The sequence below is a fragment of the Kogia breviceps genome, chromosome 3 (genome assembly GCF_026419965.1).
Source record: "Kogia breviceps isolate mKogBre1 chromosome 3, mKogBre1 haplotype 1, whole genome shotgun sequence".
Lineage (NCBI taxonomy): Eukaryota > Metazoa > Chordata > Mammalia > Artiodactyla > Physeteridae > Kogia > Kogia breviceps.
Genome location: NC_081312.1, coordinates 28,598,995 through 28,612,863, shown reverse-complemented (window position 1 = coordinate 28,612,863; position 13,869 = coordinate 28,598,995). Strand labels below are relative to the sequence as shown.

The 13,869-nt window shown below is 41.6% G+C and overlaps 1 protein-coding gene across 7 annotated transcripts in view; it reads left to right on the top strand.

Annotated features, from left to right (window-relative positions):
- Positions 1 to 199: 199 nt before the first annotated feature.
- ZNF410 (zinc finger protein 410) overlaps positions 200 to 13,869 on the top strand; it is a 40,801-nt gene continuing 27,131 nt past the window's right edge. For 3 of the 7 annotated variants that reach the window (XR_010839495.1, XR_010839494.1, XM_059055869.2), the window contains exon 1: positions 420 to 502. The gene's annotated coding sequence lies outside the window, so the exon portion shown is untranslated. Of the gene's footprint in view, positions 503 to 4,750; positions 4,824 to 10,833; positions 10,914 to 13,869 lie in introns of those variants that run through there. The other 4 variants (XM_067028163.1, XM_067028162.1, XM_059055868.2 and 1 more) reach the window with 3 other exon arrangements.

The following is a 13,869-nucleotide window of genomic DNA, read 5'->3' as shown; positions in this document are numbered from 1 at the left end:
AGAACTAGATTCTGCAAGTTCCCTTCTCGGGCAGTGAAGCTTCGAGGTCCTCTTCACTAAGAACTTTGATAAATGTTTAAGTAGTGATCTTTTCTTTCTCGCTTGCCTCCATTGCAACATGTACTGATCTCAGCTGACAGGAGATAACTACCCCATCCGCTGCATCAGGGAAGCAGTGACGTCACGCCTAGAATTGACTGACCCCGTTTTTCGGGCTTCGCAGACCACGGAGCTACGAAGGCCGAGAGGGAATGAGTGGGAGGCAGGAGACCGCAGTGCCTTCCCTCTCCGAGCCAAGACTGCCTGGCCCGCGCTGGGCCCTGGGGCGGAACCTCCGGGACTGCAGCAGCCTGGCTCGGAGGCGAGCGAGTGGGTGTGTGCGTGGGGGGCGGCCAAACTTCCTGTCCCGCGCTTGAGCTGCTTCCGGCGGGAGCCGGAAGACGCTCTGTGTGGACAGAATTCGGGACCGACTGACGGACGGACGGCTACCCGGGACGGAAAGGTGAGCGCCGGGGTGGGCCTGACCGACCCGCTCGGCTAGGTGGTCCCCGAGAGGCAGGGAGCCAGTGCTGGCTCCTCGGAGGCTCGGGCCGAGTTTGCCCCCGGAGAGGACAGGGAAACCGCCCCGGGGCACCCCACCCGAATCTGGAGCGGCCGGTCTGAAGCCCTACGGCTTCGGCTCTTTTCCTCGCGAGCTTTTGGGGCAGATGTTTCGGCTCCTTCGCTTGGTTTCGGGGCCAGGGGCATGGGGACAAGACCAACCTGGAGAAAGCTTGAGTCAGCGAGTCCCCGCGGCGGGGGCTCCCGGACTGCACCCTCCGCGAGGCCTGCCTGCGGACCTTGGGGCCGTTCACTAGGCTGTTGTAATGGGGGAACGAGGATGCCAAGGCGACTCTGCCCTGGACATTTCAACCCAGATCTGCCCTCTGCTTTCGTACGTCCACTTACTTTCTCGGTCTAGAAGAAGGAAGGCTGCCGACTCGGAGGCTCTGGGCCACTGGTTTCTCCTTCGCGTGTCATTTCAAGGCGAGGGTGTGGGCTCTGAGAGTCTACAGCCTTATGCATTTCGCAGGTTGAAGTTTCTTCAGAGAAAAGAATTCAGTTAGTTTATTAAAGTTTATCTCACTTGCTCATGAGGCTCTGAAATGCATAGGAACCATTTGAAAGTTAAATATTATTAACTTGGAACTTAAGAATTTGTATTTCTTCCTCACTTTGGCACAGGACCAACGCAGCGTATTTGCAAAGAGAATAAAAGGAACATTTTAGTATAAAGCCAGGGGCATTTTGTTATTGTTAGGGAGTGAGAAATTCCACTTTGTGTTATCTTCATGTGAGACAAGATCAAATAAACTCTCAGTCAAAAGATTTAGGTTTTAGATTTTTAAGTTTTACATCTAAGTAGAGGTCTAATTTTTGGCAAGTTAATTTCTAGCTTTGGACTTTTTTTTCTTCTGTAAATGAAGGGGGTTCCCTATTCATTCAGCAAATATTTCCTGAATGCTTAGTTTGTGCAGAGCATCAGTGGAGAAGGGAGAAGGATGGGAGAAGGATGATAAATTCAATGAACCTTAACCAGTGAGAAAAATATGCAGGTAGACAACTAACTCCCAAGGCAGGCTGAAATAATTGCTAAAGAGAGGTTAAACTGTGTTGTGAGAACACCAAGGGAAGGACAGATTTGTTCTGACTGGAGGGAAAGGGGTCTTCATGGAGGATGGCATATGAGTTGGATTTTAAAGAGTGGAAAGGATTTCCAAAGGTCACAACTGGATTGGAGGATTTTATTACTGGAGGGTCTTATTACTGAAGAACTATCACAAGGGAAAGGGACCTTGAGCACTAAAATAGGTTGGAGTGTTCATTTAGTAGCCAATCCAGTGTGTACTGGAGAAAAGGCTTCATTGAGGAATATAGTGGATGCTGCAGTTGGAACAGTATTTAAGGACATATTGTTGAATATTTAAAATGCCATGCTTAGGGATTTTACTGTGAATTCTGGAGCACTGAACTTTGGATAAGGGAAGTGACGTAAGCATTTCTGTGTTTTAGAAAGATAACTCGAGTGGCTGCACAAAAGATGGAATGGAAAGGGGAATTTTAAGGGCAAGGTGGCCAGTTAGAAACCTATTTTCATAGTGTAGTTGAAAGATAATGAAAAACCTAAACAGGGCATTATGGTAGGAGTAGATTTGGAGGAATCACAACCACTGGGATTATTTAAATGTGGAGGATGAGAGAGATTGTTCAAGACCTAGAATTTGTAGCTGAGTGGGAGAACAATTGGGCAATAACTGAAATGGATAACACAAGAAGAAGAACAGGTTTGGTGGGGAAGGTGACAGTCTGGATTTTGGACATTGTTAAAATTGAGGTAGATATCTACATGGGGATACCTAGCAAGCAGTTAGAAATGAAAGTTTGGAGTAAAGAGAGAGGTCAGAAATAGAGACAAAAATTTGGGTATCATTCACGGAGTCATTCATTCATTATACAAATATTTGTTCAGTGCCTACTAGCTGCTTACAGGAAGTTTGTATAAAAGCCCTTTAAACTCATAGTAAAGACAGTCTCAGAGCTTCACAGTATCAGAAATGACCCTTGGAGACCTAAATTCCTTATGAATTACCTACAGTATGTTGCCAGGCACTAGGTGATGGGTTCTGAGTTCTGGGAGATATAGTAGTGAACAAGACAGGTTAGTTCTTGCCCTTGTTTATGGAGCTTACAATTTAGGGGGTAGCCAGACAAAAAGTGAATAGTGTATCAAAACAAAAGAATTAGAAATTGTGGTAAGTGCTGTAATGGAGACAGCAGATATAGAAAATAAAAGTGGGGGTATGAGGAACCTTCTTTGGATAAGGTTATCAGGCAGAGCCTTTCTGCATGAGTTGATAGTTAAGTAGAGCCCTGAAGAATGAAAAAGAGCTAACCAATGGAAGAGAAAGCATTCCTAAGTAGAGGAAATGATGTGTGCAAATCCTTAACATAGGAAAGAGCTTAATGTGTTCAAGGAACTAAGGGAGAGTCACCTGGCTGGAGCTTGGTGAGCAAGTAATAGAGCACAACTCTGGAGTGTTTTTGGAGAGGCAGGAATGGATCACATAGGTCCTTATAGGCCAGGATAAGGAGTTTGGATTTTTTCTAGATGCATTGGGAAGCCACATGAAAAAAAATGTGAAAATTCACATTTTAAGATGATATTAAGTGATGTGAAGAGAACAAAATGGAGGGAGGCAAAGTACAGAAGCAGGGAGACCAGTTAGGAGACAGTAACAGTACTTTAAGGCAAGGTTGATGGTGGCCTGGAGTAGAGTAGTGGCAGTAGAGATAGAAGTAGGTGGATTTGCAATCTCTTTTGGAGATAGAATCAAGTCCAGACTTGCAGCTGGACTGGATACTGGGAACAAAGGAAAGAAAGTAATAAAAGTGACTTCTGAATGGGGTGAATGGTGATCCTCCCTTGAGCCGAGGGTTGTGGTCAGAGGGGCTGGCAGGGGAGGATGGGAAATAGGCTTGGGAGAGAATTCATTTTGAACATGTGAAATTTGAGATATCAAAACATGAGGTAGAGATGTCAAATAAGCAATCCTATGTACAAGTTTGCAGCTCAGAGGAGATATCTGGGCTATAGATAAAAATTTTGGAGACCGTATCATTTAAAGCCATGGGTTCACAGTAGGAAGAGAGTCTAGCAAGAGAAGAGGGCCTGGCCTGCAAACTATCCTGAAGAACATTAATATTTAGAGGATGAGTGGAGGAGGAATATAGGAGTTATCAAAGGAAACTGGAGGAATGGCCAATGAGGTATGATTAAAATAAGGAAGAAGTATCTTAAAAGCAAAAGAGAGTAAAGTGTTTGAGGAAGGAGGCAGTGCTTCTAAGGGAAGATATCAGTTATGACTTTGGTTGCAAATGACAAATTTACTTGAGGAGAAGAGGAATTTATGACAAGGATGTGGGCAGCTGACAGGATCAAAGGAAATGCTGAAGGCCCTGGCTTTGAAAAGGACAGGAATCTGAGCAGCCCCGGGGGAGGCTGCTAATTGCAGTACTGGAGTGAATGGGCTGCTACAGCAGTTTTCACCTTAGTTACTTTTAGAATTCAGGTTCTGAGGAAAAGTATCTGATTTGTTCATCGTGGGTTGAGTGTCCAACAGTTGGTCAGGATAAAAAAGAACACCTTAATCTAAATCACACTAAGAATGTATCCAGTGGGGGAGGAATAGATCCCCAAACAAAATGTGGATCCTGTCACCCAAACGGGGGAATGAATGTGGAACAGTCAAAAATAATAGCTGTCTCTTGCAAAGGTCAAGTAAGATGAGGGCAGCAAAGTATCCGTTAAATTTGGCAGCATGAAGATCATTGGCTTAAATTTGTCTCTGAAGGATTGCAGAGAAATGGGGAGGTGACTGGAATAAAAATCAGGGCTGTAGGAATGGAGCACCCCAGAAAATCCTGGGAAGAGAAGAGGATGAATGCTACGGTTTCTGAGATTCATTCTGGCTTCACAGTTCTATATTCCAAATGTCTTTTATCAGTACCCGTTACCACTTTATCATTAGAATTTAATTAACTCTCATGCTATATCATATACTAGATATGATATTTAAAAGTTACTTGGTTTTTCTGTGCCTTTCACTACCATTTTATGCCAAAACTTAAACTGCTTTTTTTTTAATTTAAATTTTTGGTCTTTGGAATTCACTAACATTAGTAGAATTTTGTTTTTGTTTTTTAAGTATTACTGAGTTTTGTTCCTGTCTGTATCTGTGGTCAGCCACAGGTTTTGGAGGAGCTTAGAAGCAGATTGGCCCATGGTAAGAGAGACTAGTCGTCTTGGTTGAAGTTATGTGCTTTATTTTAACCTCAGTGAATAGTGACCAATTGGGGGAGCACTGTGTTTCTCAGTTTCTTCCCTCTTTTCTCAAGCCTCCCTCAGTCTTCCCCTTCTTTCCCAAACCGGGTCAAGGTCAAGGCATTTTCTGCCTCCCTCAAGAGGATAAGAGCAATACTGGTATTCTGGGCTTTGTATTCTAGGGTGGAATCACATTGCTTTTTGGAGGTTGACACAATGCTGTTCTGTTTCTTTCATGATGCAGAGTATTAAAAGCCCCTGGTCATCTTTCTGTTTGGAATACACTCCCTTCTGTATGGCAGTCAGGACTAAGGCAAGAGACCTGTATCAGCTCTGTTCCCCTGTTGCTTGCTTAGTTTACTTTGGATTGGTTTTTCCCTCCCAGTATTTCTCCATGTAGCCTGCATTGGTTTTAGGCCATACCTACTCTAGGGAAATGGTGTTACCACTAATTCCTGTCTAGTATATGAGAGTTCTTCATTGGGTTGTGGGACCAAAGACTGGTTAATTAGAAAAACTACTTTGTCTTTTTTTGCCTAGTGTGTAGTATTTTCCTTTGCAGACCTCAAGGAGGTTTGAGGTATCTCAGTTTCACCAAGACTTTTATCAATGGTAATTGCTGATTGTTTGTAATATATACTTATAGCAGGTTTATATATATGGCTTTATATTTAAAGACTGATTCTGTGTTAAACATATGCATTTCAGACACTTGAAAATACTTTATAGTGTTTTTCAGTCTGTGGGACATAACCTGTTAATAGCTGTGAGAACATTTTCATGGATCTTATCATTTAAAAAAAATTCAAAGTGCATGAGATTAGTATATGTTAGTATTTTGTTTTATGAAAATATGTTATTTGTGTGTATCTCTGTGTGTGTTTCATTCTCTGGGTTATGAGGAAAATGTATCTTACTGTGGGTTGCAGTCAAAAAAGTTTGAAAATCACTGCTCTATAGGAAATCTGGATTCAGTAACAAAAAGCAGATTTCTTAACCTTTTATAGTATATTAAGCGTTTGATAGATTTACTTGTTTCTTAAGCACTTATGCAGAACTTTGTTTGTGAAGAATTTTGTAATTATTTCTATTGACTGATATATAAATAATCTTAGGGTAGACCTATTTCATTTCTGTATTTCAGATAAGTTTCCCAGGGCCAAGAAGATGAATAGCTTGCTCAGGTCTCAACCAATGAGTCAGAGGCAGAATTTAGATTCCTGCTTTAGAGACCTTGGATTTTTTTTTTTTTTTAAACATCTCAACTTCTTTATTAAACTTGTTGAGCTCCTTAGTGTTAATGCATAATTTGCTGGATGATGTTGAGTGTACTGTAGAAAAAGAATACAGTTTATCAAACTTCAGTTCCCAGGATTTATTTATTTGGCTAAAAACAGAAAGAGAGTTGTTCTCAGGATGGTCATAGAGATTGCTGTTGTCCTAAATCTACTTTGCTGTTGTTAGGTGTTCTCTCGTTACTTATTCCCAGAACTTTTCAGGGCTTCTTGTGTTCTTTGCTTTGGTTCATTGCAAAGGTTTGTGTTGCCTGCATTTTTTGTAACCCTTAGGCTGACTGTGGGGTAATGTATTCAATAATAGCAGTTTCAGGGTCAGTGGATTTCTAAAAAATATAATATGTGCTAGACCAAGATTGTTCCTTTAAGCAGTCTAATATGCTTTCGTGGCCATAGGGAACCATGCACACAGTAAAATTTAGTTGTTGCCAAGGGTAGAGGGGAAAAGTTCTGAAAAGTATACTTAGACCAATCCTTGGGTTTCTGAGATCATTTAGTTTTGTTATGAACTCTTCATCCAGAGCCAAGATTCCTTATTTATGATTTGTGGAAAATAGGATTTGATGTGCCTGGCCTTTGTTGCTGATAGTTAAATATCATTATCTCTTTTATTTTTTATGGAGCTAAATTAGTAATTTTTCTATTTAGAAGGAAATAAGAATACAAATTTTGTCTGGGTAAAGATACAAAATAAAAATGAGCAAATATTACTTTCCACATTAAAGGGCTTTGGGTGATGTAGGCGACTGCTTGGTATTGCATCTCTAATCTCTTATCTTAATTAATATAAGAAAGCCTGGGAAGAAATGTCCTCTGAGACCCAATTATCTTGAAAATAGCTTCTCTTTGAATAAAGCAGTGCCTTTCACTCTAGTGTCATGTAAATTGCATTTGAGGGAAAGACATTGCATTGGACACTCCTGCCCTACCCCATACTGGTAAATTATTTTTATCATAAATACTTTAAATATACTCAAACGAAAAGCTAGGTAATTCTTATCCCTCCTGTGTTGAACCCCTATACCTTTTAATCAACTATAAAATCAAAACAAGTTTACAAATAATTTAGTACTAGCAATGGTAGGGTCAGTGGAATTTTTAAAAATATATAATATATGCTGAAGCAAGGTTGTTTTCTTAAGCAATCTAGTATGTTTTGATGGCCATAGGAACCATGTATATAGTACAATTTAGGTTATCAGTGTTACGTCTGTTCTTACCATGGATTTATATCTTTATGAGTAAGTGTATAGATGTAAACCATACCAAAACCCAAGAAGATCCAAATTAACATTCATATTATGTTGTAGAGATGTTGTTTTACTGAAATGAAATACTTAGTGTTGATCTGAATAGTGGAAAGATTTAGCTTTGGATTCACTACTATATATAATCTGTTTCTATATTTTAACTTTAGTAATAGCAATGTAGAGAATATCATACAAGGTAGTATTTGTGATATGAAGGCACTGTGAAGCAGTTTATGATAATCAGATCTCATATTCAACCAAAACTGGCCAGAAGTCCTTGAATGCCAATTTCAGTGAGGTATTGTTTGATAACTTTGTAGAGTTAGAGTTGCCTTATTCAGAAGAAGATAAGGTTTGTGTTGCAAATAAAAAGATAATACAGGGCTTCCCTGGTGGTGCAGTGGTTTAGAGTCCGCCTGCCGATGCAGGGGACATGGGTTCGTGCCCCGGTCCGGGAAGATCCCCTGGGGCTGGGCCCGTGAGCCATGGCTGCTGAGCCTGTGCGTTCGGAGCCTGTGCTCCGCAACAGGAGAGGCCACAGCAGTGAGGGGCCCACGTACCGCAAAATATATATATATATATATATATATATATATATATATATAAAAAACAGAAAGGGAGAAAGTTTGGGCAAATCTTATATCTGGTAAGGGACTCGTATCTAGCATATATAAAGAATTCTTACAACTCAATAATAAAAAGACAACGCAATTTAAAAATGGGCCAAGGATCTGAATAAGCATTTCTCCAAAAAAGATGTACAAATGGCATATAAGCACAAGAAAAGATGCTCAACATCATTAGCCATCAGGTAATGCAACTCAAAACTACAGTGAGTTACCACTTCACACTCACTAGGATGGCTGTAATTAAAAAAAGGTGTATTTTAAAAGGAGAGGATAGGGAGAAATTGGATCCCTCATGCGCCACTGGTGAGATTGTAAAATGGTGCAGCCACTTTGGAAAATAGCCTGGTGACTCCTCAAGAGGTTAAACACAGTTACTGTATCACCTATCATTTCCACTCCTAGATGTATACCCTAAAGAGTGAAAACATATGTCCACACAAAAATTTGTACATGGGGCTTCCCTGGTGGCGCAGTGGTTAAGAATCTGCCTGCCAGTGCAGGGGACATGGGTTTGAGCCCTGGTCCGGGAAGATCCCACATGCTGCAGAGCATCTAAGCCCATGCGCCACAACTACTGAGCCTACGCTCTAGAGCCTGTGAGCCACAACTACTGAGCCTGCATGTCACAACTACTGAAGCCCGCGTGCCTAGAGCCCATGCTCCGCAACAAGAGAAGCCACTGCAATGAGAAGCCTGTGCACCACAATGAAAGAGTAGCCCCCACTTGCCGCAACTAGAGAAAGCCCACACACAGCAACGAAGACCCAACACAGCCAAAAATAAATAAATTAATTAATTTTAAAAAGTTTGTACATGAATGTTATAGCAGCATTATTCATGATAGCCAAATTGTGGAAATAACCCAAATGACCGTCAACTGATAAATGGACAAATAAAATATATATCCATGCAATAGAATATTATTTGACAATAAAAAGAAATTAAGTACTGGGACGTGCTATAACAAGGATGAACATTGGAAACATGCTACGTGAAAGCAGCCAAGCACAAAAGATTACATATATAATTCCATTTATATGAAATGTCCAGAATAGAAATCCATAGAGACAAAAAATAGATTAGTGGTTGCCTAGGCTTGGTCAGGGGAAGGTTTGGGAGGAAATGGGGAGTGATTACTAATAGGTTTCTGTTTTGGGGTGATGAAATTGTTGTAAAATTGATTGTGGTTATGGTCGCATAACTATGAATATACTAAAAAAATTTAGTTGTACTTTTGAAGTGAGTGAACCGTATGGTATGTGAATTACATCCCAGTGAAGCTGTTAATGTAAAAAAAAAATACTTGAATTGTAGTTTTTGAAATCTGTTAAGTGGGTAACTTGAATTGGGAATAGAAAATTTTTTTTTTTTTTGGTACACGGGCCTCTCACTGTTGTGGCCTCTCCCATTGAGGAGCTCAGGCTCCGGACGCGCAGGCTCAGCGGCCATGGCTCACGGGCCCAGCTGCTCCGCGGTATGTGGGATCTTCCCGGACCGGGCACGAACCCGTGTTCCCTGCATCGGCAGACGGATTCTCAACCACTGCGCCACCAGGGAAGCCCGGGAATAGAAAATTTTTAATTGCATATTTGCCATCACACTTCCAGCTAACGTACATAGCAGGTTGCTGTGTTAAAGATGAGATCCACCCAATACACTCGATATGGTACTGAGTGCTCCAATACAGATTCTTTTGAGGTCATCCTGCCTATTCTGCTGCATCCTACTCATCTCTCTTTTGTTTATACAGCAAACATACAAACCACAAACTGGGCACCAAAATTGCGTGGTAGAACTCAGTTATAATATGGATACTGATTTGTTCCAGAAAATGCATGTGTTAATTTTAAAAAATTATCATTGAAATGACTAAAATGAAATGTCACAGATAACCATGAGCATGAGAAATGGTGATCTAGAGGTATCTATTAAACTGTAAGTGAGGTGGCAGCTCCCTTCTCTAAATTATTATTACAGATTTGCAAAAATGTCTAAAATATAGTATATCTGATTTTTTCCTTTGTTTGGTACACATGTTCATATACTTAATTTTTAAAAGTTTTCATTAGGTAAGGATATCAGAAATGGAGCCAGTGCCATCAGTGTCTAAGAAAACTAACAAATATAAAGGACAGTCAATAGCTGTCTAGTTTCTTAGAGATTTTACAGTCCTGGAATCTTAAAGTTGGAGGAACCCTAAGGTTAACCTAAACAAACATTTGGTAATTTCTTGGCTTCTTGAAATGAGCTGGAATTGGGGAAAAGGAATCCTTAATTCTTGAATCCTGATGATTCAAGATCAGACCTAGAGAGATGTAATTACTATCCATGCCAGCCTGCTCTGTGGGTGGGAATGCTGGCTCTGCAGCTTAATAACTTGAGCAAGTAACTGTACTAAGCCTTGGTTCCTTCCTCTCTGAAAAGAGGGATGGGTAAACTACATTGAGCAGTTATAGTGCTTGAATAAGAAAAACGTATGTGAAAGGAAAAGTCAGGGATTTAGGACAGCTTTATGTGTTAAACATAAAATGAGCCTTTTCATTTACATCTTATACATTTTTTTAAGATGAAAGTGAGGATTTCTGGAAGCTAGCAGTGGGGAGAGGTTTAACCAACAGGAGAATAAACATTATTCACGTACTTCTTTTTTTTTTTTGCTGTACACGGGCCTCTCACTGTTGTGGCCTCTCCCGTCGCGGAGCACAGGCTCCGGACGCGCAGGCCCAGCAGCCATGGCTCATGGGCCCAGCCGCTCTGCGGCATGTGGGATCTTCCCGGACCGGGGCACGAACCCGTGTCCCCTGCATCGGCAGGCAGACTCTCAACCACTGCACCACCAGGGAAGCCCTCACGTACATCTAAATACCCTTTTCGTAGAGTAAGTCTTTCTTATTCTAACTTTCCACTCTACCTCGGTATGTATTGAAAACTCCCATCCTGAGTATATTTTACACTGTATGCTTACTTTGTATATAATAGTGCTTCCAATTTAAGCAAAAATTGTGCGAAATAAAGTGGACTCATTTGCCAAAATCCTGAAAGAAAAGTTAAGCTTTAAGAAAGTAAGAATTTAGAGGATGGGAGGACAAGATGGCAGAGTAGAAGGACCTTGAGCAAAATCACAGCTAACTGCTGAACAACCATCGATGAAAAAGACTGGAACCTACCAAAAAGATAATCTACATCCAAAGACATAAAGAAGAAGCCACAACGAGACGGTAGGAGGGGCACACTTGTGATATAATCAAATCCCATACTCCCCAACTGGGTAACCCACAAACTGGAGAATAGTTATATTGCAGTTCTCCCATGGGAGTGAGCGTTCTGAGCCCCATTTCAGGCTCCCCAGCCTGGGGGGTCTGACATCTGGAGGAGGAGCCCTCAGAGCATGTGGCTTTGAGGGCCAGTGGGGCTTAATTACAGGAGCTCCACTCTTGGAGGGTGCATACAAGGTCTTGCACGCAATGGGCCCCAGGGCAAAAGCAGTGATGACTTCATAGGAGCCTGGGCCAGACCTACCTGCTGGTCTTGGAGGGTCTCCTGGGGAGGATGGGGGTGGGGGTGGGGGCGGCTGTGGCTCCCCTTGAGGACATTGACACTGGTGGCAGAGATATCAGGGAGTATTCATGAATAGGAACTCTTGCTGGAGGCTGACATCTTGCTTGGGTCATTATCACCAAGACCTGGCCCTACCCAGCAGCCTGTAGTGCTGGGATGCCTCAGGCCAAACAGCCAACAGGGCAAGAACACAATCCCACCCATCAGCAGACAGGCTGCCTAAAGACTTCCTGATTCCACAGCCACCTCTAGACATGCCCCTTGACTCAGCCTTGCCTACCAGAGGGCCAAGACCCAGCCTCCCCAACCAGGGGGCAGACACCAGAGCAAGAAAACTACAGTCCCACAGCCTGTGGAACTGAATCTGCAAACACAAGTCAGAACCTACCCTGTGACCAGATGGTCCCTGGCCCTTGGGTGATGAGAGGGGAGTGTACTGCTGGGACACCTGGACATCCCCTACAGAGGGCCACTTCTCCAAGGTTGAGAAATGTAACTAACCTACCACATACATAAAAATACAAATAGAAATTTGGACAAAATGAGACGGCAGAGGAATACGTTCCAGACAAAGGAGCAAGATAAAACCCCCAAACAACAACTAAGTGAAGTGGAGATAGGCAGTCTACCCAAGAAAGAGTTCAGAGTAATGATCATAAAGATGAACCAAGAACTCAGGAAAAGAATGGATACACAGAGTGAGAAGTTACAAGAAGTTTTTAACAAAGAGTTAGAAAATATAAAAAGTGACCAAACGAGTTGAAGAATACAATAACTAAAATGAAAAATACACTGGAAGGAATCAGTAGCAGAATAAATGAGGCAGAACAGATTGGTGAGCTGGAAGAAAGAGTAGTGGAAAGCACTGCCATGGAACAGAATGAAGAAAAAAGAATGAAAAGAAAGGACAGTTTAAGAGACCTCTGGGACATCAAGCACGCTAACATTTGCATTATAGGGGTCCCAGAAGGAGAAGAGAGAGAGAAAGGGCCTGAGAAAATATTTGAAGAGGTAATAGCTGAAAACTTCCCTAACGTGGGAAAGGAAACAGTTACCCAAGTCCAGGAAGTGCAGAGAGTCCCATACAGGATTAACCCAAGGGAAAACATGCTGAGACACATAGTAATCACATTGACAAAGATTAAAGATAAAGAGAAAATACTAAAAGCAACAAGGGCAAAGCAACAAATAACATACAAGGGAACTCCCATAAGGTTATCAGCTGATTTTTTTTGTGTGTGTGTGGTATGCGGGCCTCTCACTGTGTGGCCACTCCGGTCGCTCAGGCTCAACGGCCATGGCTCACAGGCCTAGCTGCTCTGCAGCATGTGGGATCTTCCCGGACCAGGGCATGAACCTGTGTCCCCTGCATTGGCAGGTGGACTCTCAACCACTGCGCCACCAGAGAAGCCCTATCAGCTGATTTTTCAGCAGAAACTCTGCAGGCCAGAAGAGAGTGCCACAGTACATTTTAAGTGACAAAAGGGAAAAACCTACAACCAAGACTCCTCTACCCCACAAGGCTCTCATTCAGATTTGATGGTGAAATCAAAACCTTTACAGACAAGCAAAAACTGAAAGGATTCAGCACCACCAAACCAGCTTTACAACAAATGCTAAAGAAACTTCTTTAGGTGGAAAAGAAAAGGCCACAACTAGAAACAAGATAATTACAAAATGGGAAAACTCACTGGTAAAGGCAAACATACAGTCAAGGTAGGAAATCATCCACACACAAACTAGTAGGAAGGTTAAAAGGCAAAAGTAATAGAATCATCTCTATCCACAAGAGCAGTTGAGGGATATGCAAAACAATTAGATGTAAAATATGATATCAAAACCAGTAATCATGAGAGGAGAAGAGTGAAAATGCAGGATATTTAAAATGCATTTGAAATTAAGAGATCATTAGCTTAAAACAATTGTGTATATATAGAGTACTATACCAAAATTTCATGGTAACTGTAAATCAAAAATCTATAATAGATAAATACACACAAAAAAAGAAAAAGGAATCTAAACACAACACTAAGGATAGTCATCAAGAAAGTAAGAATTTAAAGTAAGGGGGGGAAACAGCTTCATGAGTGTCCCGAGAATACTACTTTGGGGAAACACTGTTCAAATATTGACTGTGTAAAAATTTTATAAAAACTTGGGAAATTAAGAAAAGAAAAACGTCACACCAGCCTACCACCCACCCAGTAAAGTGACTGTCATGGCTTTGTGAATTTCCGTTTACTTTTTCCTGTGCTTATCTTAACCAGTTTTAATAA